The sequence below is a fragment of the Poecilia reticulata genome, linkage group LG17 (assembly GCF_000633615.1).
Source record: "Poecilia reticulata strain Guanapo linkage group LG17, Guppy_female_1.0+MT, whole genome shotgun sequence".
Taxonomy (NCBI): Eukaryota; Metazoa; Chordata; class Actinopteri; order Cyprinodontiformes; family Poeciliidae; genus Poecilia; species Poecilia reticulata.
The window spans coordinates 24,468,393-24,477,796 of NC_024347.1; positions in this window are offsets into that span (position 1 = coordinate 24,468,393).

The following is a 9,404-nucleotide window of genomic DNA, read 5'->3' on the forward strand; positions in this document are numbered from 1 at the left end:
AAGAGATAATAATAAGGCTCTTAACCATAATCTGTGCCCACTGTTTCCTCACATAACCTCTTGCTGCACCAGGTGCTGCACCAGGCCTCGCTTTGTCAGGATACTGTGCTTTATTAGGAAACCAGTTGGTCCTAAATGGTAAAATAATAGTAAATGATGCATGTTCATGTTATTTGCATTCACCYTTCCTGAATCAATATTTAGTCTTTGCAAAACAGCTCAAAATAAGTCGGATTGGATGGAGAGCGTCTGCAAATAAAACGTTTAGAGAATTGGACAAGAGTCTGCATTGTCAAAAGAAAAGGAAAGCATTCCCAAGCAGAAATCTTCTGTTGGTGCGTCAACATCTGCGTTTCCACTACAGATGTGTGCAAAACTTTGTCTATTATGTTGAAAAATCACAATTTCGCGGTTGCKGTGTTTCTATTAAAAAAGAAATATAATTATAATCACACGTAAATAAGTTTGTTCACTTTATAAGTCACAAAAAAATGCTGCGCCATCATTATCCTACCACTTCCTGTCGTCCTCTTTATCTTTTCCACCAGTGTGATGCGAAAAAAGTCTTTCCATTGCAGTTCTGCAAAATACACCAGTTTTGATACAGCCAAGGCACCACCTTATTCTTTTTTTCAAAAACCGTGTTTTCTTGAATTAAGAATTTTTTTTTTTTATAATTCCAATTTGTGTAAATACCGCTTAGGAAAAAATGAAGAGCCCACTGCACTGAACCCTAATGAAAACCTCACGGTTATTCCACCAAATATTGATTTCTGAACTCTTCCTGAGTTAAAACATTAATATTGTTGTTTCTAAATGAAAATGAACTTGTTTTCTTTGCATTATTTGAGGTCTGAAAGCATCTTTTTTGTTATTTTGACCATTTCWCATTTTCTGCTAATAAATACAAAGTTTTTCGTTGGAATTTCATAGACCTGTTGTCAGAAGTTCATAGAATAAAAGAACAATGTTCATTTTGCTCAAACATAAACCCAAAAGTAAAATCAGGGAAACTGATCATTTTTCCAGACCTGTATATTCAGTAGAAATGCAGCTGCTAACTCCGCTGCGATTGGGTCGGGGTCATGAACCCTGATCTGGGTCCTTTGTGACCTCTTGGATAAAATGTTGATGCAGTCTTAAAGTAATTTCTGTACATCAGTTTCTGTTTTTTTACTCATCTTTTCTYGAACGTCTTTAGGTCAGAGTATGATGTGTTGCKTTTTGAGACCTTTGGCCTACTTCATGTTGTCAGACAGCTTCTATTTAGAGATTTCTAGATTCTACAGGCCACGTAGTAATCAGCTGTAAGTGAAATTACCCTCAGCCTTCCAAGAAAGAAAAGTTTTAATCACAKTTTATTCAATGGCTCCACAAAGAATCAGGTTAGTATTAGTTGCTTTGTCTGTTAAATTACTACATGAGAGATTCTTTTTCTCATTTAATCAGGTTGTCTTTTATAACTTCTCTTTTTTTAAAAAAAAGAAGGGAAATGTTTAAACTTGCAGCCTCCGATGCTTGGAGCTGCACAGCAGCAGCTTTCTGGGAATTAGGGGCAGGCAGCTTCGTCGGGATTAGCAGAGGCTCTCTTGCAGGGAAAGGATTGGGTGTGTTTTAACAAGAGCAACTTTTCCTGATCGCTTTGGAGTAGCTTCTTAAATGACCTTCTTGGCAGAAGTGAGAGCAGGAGCCCCTCTTCGGGTTGTGCTCATGTTTTGGATGAAGAACCGGCCATGTGACTGCTTGGCGGTGGGCTGCTGCCATGTGTAACGATGCCRAGTTGCTGWCATTGCATATTAGCTCAACAGGCCTCGGTTAGAGGCGAATGTACGGAAGACAATTAATGCCATAACAAAAATGGAATTAAATCCTGATTTTAATCTCGAAATTCAGTTTCACTTTTTTCTCAGAATTCTGACTTTAATCTCAAAATTCTGTTTGATTTTTTCTCAGAATTCTGTCTTTGTGTCATCGGAATCAGAATTGTTTTAAGCATTTATGTAAGGCAAATGTAGCCTTAAAACTCGGATCAACCAAATAAATTGGGACAGGCTTTCAGAGTGGATAAAGTGCAAGTTTAAAAATCCTATACCAAGGARGAACAGATATTTAATTATTTTAATATATTGACAACATAACTTACATAAAYCTAAGAATTTTTGGTTATTATTATTATTTTATTATTTCACTGGCACTAATCCTCTCCTGTACTATGAGTCTGTGTTAGGGAAAAAATTGTTGCCAAAAAGTCTTAGACGTTTTCTCGAAAAAACAAAAAAAAACAAAAAAAAACAAGAACATTTCTGAGTTTGGAAAGTCAAACATTTGTCAGGAAAAAAAAATCTGAAACGTTATGATTTATCTCATGACTTTTCTAGAAAAAGAACGTAGAAATTTCTGAGTTTGAAAAGTTGAAATTTTGCCAGATGAAACTCCTGCTGTATCACACATGAGCATCCACCAAAAGGCCTCTGTCTGTGAAAAAGCCATCTTTAAAATCTGTCAGCAGCGATGAGAGGAAATCTTTCTTTAGAATAACCCAGCTGACTCTCTGGACTGGAGGAAGGGGAAACGGGCCCACAAGTGGACGTTCTGACAGTCGACGGCATCTTTTCCTGCGGCGGAAGCGTTGCATGTTGGCGTCTAGGAAGAACCTTGAGATGAATCATGTGTGAACTTTATTGTTCCTCCAGTCAAGTTTGAACCCGGTTTTGTTTCTAACCTCTGCCTGCTTTCCCATGATCTATAAGCAGCAGCGACGTATTTTCACATGACTTCCTGGAGACCAAGGTTGACGATTAACTCTGGGACATGCTGGGCGTGGGTGTGCTGGTGCTGGATGCTTTCAAATCCAAAGTTTAACATGAATGGTATATTTTTTTTTTTCTCTTTACGATGTTAAAAATATTTTTACTTCCTTGTATTTTCTCCGTAAGAATCTCCACACTTCTTGTAGATAACACGCAGCCTTATCACCCTGCACTCTGACCTTGTTTGTTGTTGCCTCTCTGCGTGTTACAGGAAGTGACAGTAGAGGTTCAGCTTTTATGTCAGGTCACTCAGGTGATCATTTCAAACATGTTTATGTCATTTTAAATTACATAAACTGATGAACCTGTGCAGAAAGAGGCCACATCAATCRACAGTCACATCAACCTGCATTTAAACTTACTGAAATCAAGATTCACGACTTGCCCTAAAAAGCCTCTTTCTTTACTGCCCCGGTTTTACTCTAACTTAGTATAAATYAGGGATGTGATGAATACTTCATCGCTGATGTTGTGGAGCTAATTTAGAAATATTTTCAGGAAATTTTGCGATATTTGTGCTTAAGTCTGATGTTAAATGTGACGTTTTGTTACTCGCCACCAATTACGTCTATAAGTAAGGCTGAAGCAGCAGTGTGTGCATCATTTTAGCCCAATGTTTCAGAATATTTTTTTGAAAAAGTCCATGAAAACCAGAGGGGCTGATTGATGAAATTTYGCATTATACAGATAAAAAACAGCTTTGATTTTATTGATAAAATAATACTTAATYATACCACTGTTTCTTGACGGTTCTATTTATGCGTTTCTCTGGACTCTAAAGAGCCACATAAGAAGGTGGGGCGGGCCGGATTTGGTCCCCCAGCCTTCGGTTTGACACATGTGATTTAATTGTTCGCCTGTTTAAATRTGTCTGTTTTATGTGAATAGGTTGTCAGTAAACACCTGCAGAACTTCAGAGATAAATCTAAAGCATGCAAAACAAAACAAAAGAAACCTGCATTAAAATCATTAAAATATTGTATTTGTGTGTATTCTGATTTGGACTAAAATCGCTGCTTTTCATCTCTTTGAACCAAAAACAAAACGAAAATATTTAMAGTCCACTGTGTAAGTATTCATTCAACATCTGTAGATGGATTTTTACCCATTTATTCATAAAAATTGATTTGGGTTCAACCGGAATGGAATAATGAAATCATCCGTGCTGCTCTACTGCATAAAATCCCAGTAAAAATAGCAAAAATAAAAACTGTATGCTGTGAGTTACTGAACGTCTTTTCCAAAGACAATAAAAAATTGAAAGTTGGCAAAAAAAATTATTCTGCAAACTTTCTAGTAACAGAAAAAGAGACCTCCACGTTTATTTACATAATCTTTGTACAAAGAATTGTTTTCTTAGAGCTTTAAATTTCAAAGCTTAAATAAATCCCCTATAATTATCTTTGCACACTGCGTCCACAGCGGATCACAAACTTTTAAAATTGTTATAATTTTCTGAGATATTTTAGTAGAAACTAAAGTTTTACTTGCAYGAATGATGCTGAAGCCAGAGATCWTTTTTTCTCTAGCACTGCTGCTCCATGTAGCATTTTAATCTGACTAAAAGTTTATATACATGAAGATTCAGCCTCATTATTTGACCTCTCAGTCTTTTCCATAAACAGGAAACCTCTGAACAATAACTGCAGCATGAAATACRTTACTGAATGCTTTTAGAAATATCTGTCACTTTATGGAATTCAAAACGTGTCAGACGATCATGTACTCACGCTTTATGAATCGGAAAGTTTTGCTCTGCTGCTGATAGGAACCAGTTTAATTTATCTYGCTGCACATTGTAATTATTGGAAGTGGATCTAATTGCTGTATTTGTTATGCAGAAAAAGAAAAGAAAAACAACGTCAAATCTCAACAAGCACAGAAAACCTGCACCGTTTCTGCAAACAAGCTGTTCCTGTGAAGAAATTGTGTAAAACTTGAAGTAATTGTGTAAAACTTGATGTATTACCTTAATAACTGGGCGTAATTACGGTTGACCTTATGTTGATTTAGTCTTGTCTTTTTAAATGTCCTTCATTTCATTGGTGTTTGCACTGTTTTTCCCTCAAACGTCGTTGTTGTAAATGAAAGTAAATGTTATTAATCTGCCTTTCGTGGTTTAAATAAAAGTTAAACTGAGAAGAAATAAAATATTCGAAGACATCAGACAGGAAGTTGAACCTCAGGCAATGTGATTTCCAAATGGATAAAAACCTCCAAACAAGTTACAAACCAGATTCAGTCACAGCAGATCAGATCCGTCAGGCGGAACGGGACAAAATATAAGAAAACTAGAGAGCTTTTTTTTTTTTTAAATGAACCAGATGTGTATATTTGTGCACACAAAACAGCAACAGCCTACAAGAAATTAAGAAGACAAAAAAAAAGCTGCTATTATTTTCACACCACTGCACAAGAATACAGTCTCCTTTGCACATAACTCCAGCTTAATCTAATTTGTTGGTGCCACATCTGGTTGTAAAGTCCAACAGCTGCAGGGAGGAAAGCATCTTTTCATGTTGTCATATTATTGGATCAGATTATTCCATCTCCAAACCATTCAGCGCACAGCAGCCAAGTCTGCATGGCGTTATGTGAACTTTGTCATGTGTTGTTTTCTTTTTGTTGTTGATGCCAGAGGAACATTTCACAATCTCTTTCAGGAAATCCATGTTTGCTCATTGTTTGATTTTCCAGGTCTGATTTCCAGGCGGTGTATCCTGTGAGAGAAGCAGCTTTCAACAGCCAACCTGTAAATATCGGATGTGTTTAAGTTTCCTTCAAGGCGCCGCAGAGGAAGATCCTTTATGCCACAAGTGAGATTAAAGTCCTGCAACTCGCCTTTGGTAGGAAACATGTAGGCCTGTCGCAATAATCAATAAATCAATTAATCGCACAATAAATTAAAACAAACTCAATTATTTCCATTGACGTGATTTATCGTTTATCTCTTTTTTTCTCTGTTTCTAACAAAAACTGGATGATGAAAGTCTTCGGTTTGGTGCTTTTTGTCTCAACTAATCCATTTTTGAAGAATAATTTTGTTTACAAAGACTTCAAAATTAATGTTATTTGTTGTTTTGTTTATTTGTTTTGGATATTTAAAATGTCTTCCAGTTCCAGTGTTAAACGTTCATCAGAATTTAAAGTTTGCTGATCTTTTAGGGTGTGTTTTGCCGTTATATTACTTAAAAACGATCTCAAAACAACAATATTCTGATTTATCGCAATAAATACTGGAACAATTTATCGTCCAGCAAAAGTTGCTGTCGTGACAGGCCTACCGACATGCTTAGCTCCTTAAAAATATTTATGTTGTTTTGAAATAAATTGATCAGATAAATAAGAAAAATAACAAAAAATGTAATAATGTCTTTGTACTCTTTCTGCCTTCAGTTTTATATAATTATAAATGAATGCAGGCTATTTATCCAAGCACTGACATTTAAAGCTCTTGGATAAGACTCATGAACTCATGAGCTTTGACGCAATAAATTGTAAATTGATTAATTTGGGTGGAATGACATAAAGTTMAGAATCGAATTATTTTACAGATTACATATTTTTGATTTACTGCCTCTTGTTGCCTTGTTTATAAAAATGTATGTTTTTAATCTCCTGTTTCTTAAAGACAGTAGTTCTTCTCTCATGGATTGTGTCAAGTCGCTCGTTTCGTTCCTCTGAGCCACAAAGATGGCGACATCAACGTTGTGTCRTAAACAGCAGCATTTTCACAATGGGATCCACATTTCTCATCAACTGGAAAACATAAACTAAAGCTCAGATTGATCAGGTGTTTGCTTCACATGCGCCTTTGACACTGTCTCTGATTTGTGGTGAGGCGGCTAATTGGTAGCAATTACGGAGTTTGAATCCAACMATTAAGTCATGAGTTAAGAGAAGAAAGTTGGACAACAGAATATGGTGTTTGGATGGTATAAAGTCAACATAACAAACTCTGGGGTKGAATTAAATTATATTCTTTTAGCAGAAGTCTGACAATCAGTTCAATTAAAAGGGTTAAATTAAACATTGTAACTCATATCATCCAAGTATCTTCAAATAATCACTGCTGGATCTCCAGTAGCAGTCAGTGTTGCACGGAATCTGAAGATGCCTCTGATTACTCTACCACTTAAAAATCCAATTAAATACTTAAAATCTGTGGTTGTAGCTAAATTTAACGTCCTCACCATTCTGAGAGTCAGACGATGAATACTCATAGCTATCCTGCACAGCCACATTTAAATTCTATTAAATTCAGAATGGATTGTTAATGTGGGTGTTTTGAGACGATATTAAACTGGCGAAACATGCCAAATATTATTCCAAYCCATCAAATAAGAAGAATTAGTCAACCTAAATCATGATAAAGCCTGTTATGTAAAATAAAAGCAGCACTGTGCGCATGTTCAGCCGTCCCGCTACCTGCAGCAGGAGATAAACAGCAGCCCACTCCAGTCATGTTCTGCGTGTTATTCTGCTCCACTTTTAGCAGACTGACCTGACCCCGGCGCTCAGGATTACAGGGTTTTAGCTCATTCTGATCATGTGTTCATGAGTCATTTGTTTTTTGTTCCTCTCACCCCTCAATAGCCCATCAATAAGTCTGAGCCACTGCGACTAAACGACCTTTTCCGGTCAGCGCCGCAACATGGGACACAAACGGTAAACATTTGACAAAATTAGCTATTTTGAAAATCATTWTTTCAAAGGGTGAAAGTCGGATATTATTTAGATTTTTTTTTATATATATATGTGATTCATTAGAAATCACAAAATTAGAATCTGTTTATCAACATGAAGGAAGCTAAAGTATTAGCATGCTATGCTAATTCAAGAGAGACAGACTGAAATAGAATAGAATAGAATAGAATAGAATAGAATAGAATAGAATAGAATAGAATAGAATAGAATAGAAATGAAAAATCATGATGAACAACACCAACTTTAATAATATACTGTACAGGATAATAAAGTAATTAAAATACTGTGTAGTTATCCGAAATAAAAACTCAAATCCAAAGGATGTGCAACTGAGTAAGATGGTTTCTTTAAAATATAAATGATGTATTGAATATTAAAAAGACAACTGACTATTTAAAATWCAATATATCAGCAATCATTTCATCCACAGTTTTAAGGAATCACCTCAGGAATATGGAAAATATTTTTATAAAGAACAGTTGAGCAATCAATTCATTCATTTATCAATAAATCCAAACAATATTAATCATTTRTGATGTTTTTTGGTCATGATATCCACCAGGAGCTCTTAATACTGAAAGTAAATCTGTTAAATTTCTTTATTTGCTTCCCAACTATTCTGATTTTTTTTTAAAWYYTTTWWTTKKKSMRSMRKTKKTYYWAMYTTYMWWRKTTTWWTTWRAWWWTTTKGSYKSMWTTKSYKRRGGAWKKTTTTTWATTTGTGGATAAWAARGTCCAAAACTCAACAGACRGATTAAACTTTGTTGTATTTTAATTTAATTTTTGTTCYCAGACTGTCACAAAGACACAATAGATCCCATTTTATTCCATATTYCATAACTTTGGACTTTAACTAGGCCGTTTAAGTAGTTGAATATACCTGCTAAGTTCTCTAGAGATAGACTCCTACCAAATAAAACCAAAAGGTGCTTTAACAAAGTATTAGTTTAGGTATTTATTGCATTTTTTTGTGTGTTTTCAATCTAAAGTACGTATTTATTTTACACATTTGAATATGAAGGATAAGTGTCACACTGTATATGGAGAAAATGCTGGAATTATTTATCATGGTCTCTGTTATTCATCACAAAAATATGACTTTTTAACCAAGGACTGTGTCAGATTTAGAAAAAAATGTCTTTTTTATTTGAGGACTTCAGATAATAAAGTGTAAAAACAGAGTTCAGCTCATGAATGGGAAGCAGGGCATGGCTTTGTCCCGCCACTCACTGTAAGATTTAATCTCATTAAGACCTCTCTCTCCTACAGATCGCACAATCTATGCTGGATTAATGCTTAAGATATAAACTTCACAGCGGTGCAATTTAGCCCCGACGATCGTTTTCCAGTCAGCTCAACGAAGAAATAAGACCTTTTGCTAAACTATGACCTCTTAACCTCTGAGCTCAAGCCTCATTATTCTGTTCTAAATAACACACAACATTCCTGAATTGACTGTTTAAGAACGTTTTTGTTTACGTTTAATAATTGAACTTGAGTCCTTTCAGTGGTCAGAAAACAGGACGTGATGATCTGCGATCAAACACGTCTCAGCTCTAATGGAGGATGTAAACAGAATTAGCAGTGGCAGCGGAGATGGCATTTTGGCACAAGCGCAGGGCACAAGAACAACCCGTCAGGAAGAACGTGCTGGGATATTTTCAGCCTCTGGGAGCTCGGCGGTGAGACGAGCGTGAAACACGTAATCCTTCTGTTTCTCTCTGTCCGAGTGTGAGAACAGCAGAGGACCTAAAAGGGACAATCAAGTTCAGTGTTTTTTTTAAACAATGGTTCATTCATGCACATATTTTCCTTCCTCATCTTCCCACCTCCCCCAACAGTTTACTAAAAACAAAGCTGGTTTTGGTAAAGCTAAAAAAAAAAAAA